Here is a 5,415-nt window from a genome sequence, read left to right as displayed (position 1 = left end):
GCATCTCAGTGCTTAGAGAGGCTCTTCCAGCTCCAGGGCTCTAGTTCCATCAGCATAGCTCCATGTGTCTTATCAGCAGGAAAACCAAGCACAGTGTGTGTGTCTGGCCTCCAGTGAGCTATTTATCTCTGCCACACTTTCAAATGAGGTCATCAAGCTGTGACCTGATTGACAGGCCAGACTCCACCCCTTCCTCAACTTGACAAAATATGTAACTGCCACTGTTTGTTTGTTTGTTTGTTTGTTTGTTGTCTTCTGATTCCTGTTACCAAGTCCAAACGACACCTAATGATCGCACCGGCTGGTCTGCTTCTTCCATGTGGGCTTGTTGCTTCTCTGCTAGATGGCCACTTGTTTAACTTCAAGCCTTTAAGACTCCAGACACTAGATCTTATGATAGCCAGGCACCATCAGCTTTCTTCACCACATTTGCTTATGCACACATTTGTCATCAGCGATTGTGCTGGGAGGGTGAGCATCACAGAATGCCAGGTTGTTAGAACAAAGTGTTCATACATTGAGGGAGGGTATGAGCAGAGGCCTGAAGTCCATCCACTACCTCAGTGTATTGTCATATAAATGTATGTACATAGGCCAATACCGCGATTTTTATGAATTAATGTATTTACAGATGTATACACCTATGTTTATACCTCTATACATAGCTTTGCTTCCTAGATATTTCCTGTTTCCTTTTACCTTCCTCCTGCCCCACTATCTCGCTTGCCCTTCTTATGCCTCTTAGTAATTCCTCTCAGATAGATCACTGTTGCTCCAACACTCCCAGGATCTCTAGTTGTTCCCCTGTCTATGGCATTGTTTGCTCGCCACTCCCTTCCCCCAACTCCTTCCCCCACAAGTCCCTCCGGGACCGTTGGTCCCATTGCTTTCTCCTGGTGATTAGTTCACATGCCTATCTTATGTAAGTAGGCAAATCAACAATAACAGACCAAACAAAAGATTGAAAAAAAATACATAATTCCAGATCTGTCCACTGACCTTTATGACTATCTCCCCACTGGTCCTGGGGGGATTCTGGGAGCTGCCCCTCCTAGACTGAATGGCATGGCTTGGCTCCCATTGCTGATCTGTTATGTTCCCGTCTAGGTCGGCCCTGTTACAGGGGGATGGAGGCAGGGGAAGCAGAGTGTCAGATCACACTAACTCCCCACTGTCTGTCCCGAGTATTGTCCTCTGTCATGGTTTACTCCGATAAGGGATACCATGTCTTGAGCCATAGCCGGCACTACAGTCCTCTCTGTGCCTTAGCAGTTACTGCAGGGACGGCATCCCCCAGGCTTGGTGTGCCGACACGGGGTCTAGACCGTCCCTTTCTTGCTCCTTGGCTTGCCTCTGTGTGAGTGTGGCAGGCCAGCCCCTCTCCCCATCCTGTAGGTTTGCTGCTGTTCTCTGTCGCACATACCTCTAGGGAAGGGGTAATACAAAGGTTTTAGAAAGAAAAATCACAGCTACCTAAGCGAGATGTCCGCATAGAAGAAGCACACCAGCCCGTGTGATCCAAGGATTATTAAATAATGTAATCCAAATCTGAAGGAGAGAATGCTGGCAGAGCTTAAATTGTGAAAATCTGGGTTGCAGAAGGCTATAGAGGAAACTAGAAGAACAAACTCCAAGTGCAGGATCCCCACATGGATTAAGGCTGCAGTGAATCCCTGTGACCACAGTCAAAGGATGTGAATAGTCTTGTCAGCGCGTATTGTAGAGATGATGATAGTAAGTACAGGTCGGTCAAAATGTAACATCCTATTTGATCCCCCTTTTGACCCATTTAAATGATGTATCAGTCTTGAAAAAAAATGAAAGGGAAATAAATACACATGAATTAAGCCTCTGGTGAATCTCCTCTGAACATAGACCAGGGGTGTGAGCAGCCTTGTCATCATGCAGTGCATCTTGGAAAGTCAATTAGGGCAGCTACAGCTAAGTTAAAAATTAGCACTGGATTATCTGATCTCTCTTGTGACCTATTTTAAGGTAGTTCTAGTTTTTAATATTTTCTGCTTTTATTTCCATTACGGTTTTTCTCTATTTTACTTGCTATTGTTGTTAGCGTGTTTGTTTCTTTGGTTTATGCTTTTGTATGTTTTTCAGTATATGAAATCCAGGCTAGATGGATCTATACAGACAGAGCTAGATTACTGGTCACTTGGGGGTGGGGCAGGGGAAGCTGGGGGTGAGGGGGAGCTAATAACAAGGGTACAAGAAAGAAGAAAATGTTCTAATATTAATTGAGGCAATTATTGTACAATTCTTGATGTGATTGAACTTTGGGATTATGTGATACGGGGATGTCTCAATAAAACTGTTTTTAAAAGAATAATAATAAAAGGAAAACCGGTAGGGCACAGTTCCCCCAGAAAGGGAGAGGTTAATATTATTTCAACATATTCAGAGTGGTTTAAACTGCTAAGCGGGGCACATCGTCTAGGGGTCAGGCAAGACCCGAAAGCCATGGCTTGGCAGCAAACAAGGAAGAGGAGGGAACAGAGGCGGTGAGCTGGCGGCAGCGGGGCGGGAGCAGAAGTGGCGACAGCTGAAGCAGGCCACATGCGGAGTGATGGGATGTCGAGTGAAGCGGACAACGGCAAGTTTCTGAAGGACATGCAAGAAATTCTCTTCGTGCTGTGGGTGCTGGGTGCCACGGAAGGGTGGGTAGGAAGGCAGGCCCCAGTTCAGGGCTTCCCCAGCAAGACCCAATAGGCGCTGGTGTGTTGAATCCAGCTGGAGCTCATGAACTTGTAGGAGAAACATTTGCAATTTAAACCTTCTCCTCCGCTAAGGTACAATAAATGGCTTGGGGTTAGATACATCTGACCTTCTCCGGCTTCCCTATTGCCCCCAGGCAGGAGTCAGACCGCCTGCACGTCCCTTGCTTCTTTACCTTTGCCGACCCCAACCGCTGCTCCCACAGTGCCCTGCTTCCACAACACAGAGCAACAGCCTATTTTGTTGTTGCTTCTTTTGTTGTCTTGGTTTGGGGGGCCTGTGGTTACTTGGGGGCACTGATTCAGAAAATCACGTTGGACAGACCACATGATCTAGTTCCTTAGATGTGGTATTCCACTATATTTTCAGCTATTAAGTTATATTAATTTATCAACCTATTTTTAATATAAGAATAATTCAGACCAGATGTTACAGGATAAGACAAAAACTGTAAGAAATGTTTGGGTTTTTTAAAAGAATTAAGTATTCAAGGCCTTCCGAAGGAAGCTGGATAAGGACTCATGGTGGCTAGGTGGTTATGCCTTGAACTGCCAAGTCATGCGGTCAGTGGTTCGAACCTACCACTCACTCTTCAGTCTTTAAAAGATGTAAAGGTTTGGAACTGCCCAAAGGGGGCAGTTCTTCTCTGTCTTATAGTCACAGTGAGTTCGAATCAATTAGGGGGCAATGGATTTTTTGTATTTCCGGCATGGGAGGCTATGCTATAGAGAGAGACTCCAAGTTAGATTCTACAAAGCCAGAACCCAGCGGAGGAGAGTGGAAAGTAAAAATGAAAAGGCACCTGTATGGAAGGTGTGAGGGCCATTGAGAGTGCTGGAAACGTAGGCTCCATGGCAAGCTTCATCAATATTTTAGAGATCGAAATTGTTCTTCTTCAAATTTTGCAGTGGACATTTCAGAACACGTTATAATATAGAGAAGTCAATGGATAATTCATGTTAAATGTTTCAAAGGTGAGGTTGGCTCCAAGCGTCTTTATAAGAAAAATTCTAACTTTTCTTTCAAGAGTTTCTGTGCCGCGTGGAGAAGTTGTGCCATCTGATAACTAGACTGGGGCATGTAAATTTTAATAAGGGAGTTTGAACTCTGGCACACACATTGTGTGCTGCAGAATCTCGATGGCGTGTGCCCAAATCACTCCCCGTCCGTTGATCGTTGATCGTGTCTCATCGTGGGTCTGTAGGGCAGAGTGGAATTTCTCCTGGGGGTCCCGTGAAGCTGTCAGTCCACATGGGAGCACACGTTGTCTCGTCTTTCTCTTGCAGAGGGGCTGGTGGGCTCGAATAGCTGACCTTGTGGTGAGCAGGCAAACAAATGCCCCACGACCCCGTCAGGGCTCCATCTGTATTGTACAGTGCGTCTGTTTCTGGCTCCTTTTTAAGTGAACAAAAGCCCTGGTGACCTCTTGGGATTTTCAGATGGGCTGCAAACCACAAAGTCAGAAGTTCAAACCCACCTGTCACTCTTCGGGGGAAAGATGAGGTTTTCTACTCCCATGACAGCCACAGTCTTGGACAACCACGGGGGCTGGTCTATCCTGTCCTACAGGGTCGCTGTGGTTTGGAATCATCTCCATGGCAGTGGGTTTGGCCTTCCTCCCCTCCCCCCTTAAGCTAACAGATTGGAGCTGCCTGCTATTCAGTTCCTAATAAAGGGGAACTGATACTTGGGAAACACTCCACATTCGTGTAATTTAAATTGTTCAAATATATCTTTGGATCAAAGGACACTGTGTGAAGTACAGCTGAGCCACGTATTTTGCACAGCACAAACTACTTTAAGTAAAACCAGTGTGCCCGTCCTCTATCTCAGGCTAGCTAACAGGACATTAGAGTATCCTGATTTTTTTTCAGACCATTTCACTGGGGGCTCTTACAGCTCTTATAACAATCCATGTATCAATCGTATCCAGCATATGTGTATGTATGTTGTCATCATCATTTTCTAAACATTTGTTTTCTATTTGAGCCCTTACTCCCAGTTCCTCTTTTATCCTTCCTTCCCCAACCCTCTCACCCTCGTGGCCCCTTGATAAATTATAAATGATTTTCCTGTTTTACACCAATCACTGTCTCCTTTCATTCACAGTTCTGTTGTTCTTCCCCCTGGGGGAGGGGGGGGTTATGTGTCAATCCTCTCCTTCTCCTACCCCTTCCCTCTATGCCCTCCCGGTATTGCTCTCCCATTTCTGTTCCTGAGCAGTTTATCTGACCTGGATTCCATGTGTCAGGAGTTCTTATCAATACCAATGTACATGCTCCTGTCTAGCCAGAACTGAAAGGCAGGACTGGGTTCATGATAGTGGGGCATGAGGAAGCCTCAAAGAACCAGAGGAAGATTGTGTCTCATCAGTGCTATACTTCACCGTTGTTGACTCATCCCTTCCTTGTGACCTTTCTGTGAGATGTCCTATTGTCTGCAGATGAGTATTGGGTCTCTTCTCTGACCATTCTTGTTCTCAACAATATGGGGCTTTTTGTTTGTTTATTTGGGTCTTCTGGTGCCTGTTACCTGATACTGTCGACATCTCATGATCCCACAGGCTGGTGTGCTTCTTCCATCGACGCTTGTTGCTTCTCTGCTAGATGGCTGCTTATTTAACTTCGATCCCAGACACTGTATCTTTCGATTGCCAGGCACCATCAGCTTTCTTCACCACATTTGCTT

Source organism: Echinops telfairi, unplaced genomic scaffold, assembly GCF_000313985.2.
Source record: "Echinops telfairi isolate 266 unplaced genomic scaffold, ASM31398v2 ScPeMD7_1957;HRSCAF=2489, whole genome shotgun sequence".
Classification (NCBI taxonomy): Eukaryota; Metazoa; Chordata; class Mammalia; order Afrosoricida; family Tenrecidae; genus Echinops; species Echinops telfairi.
The sequence above is the reverse complement of the archived record's forward strand: the minus strand, read 5'-3'. Positions refer to the sequence as shown.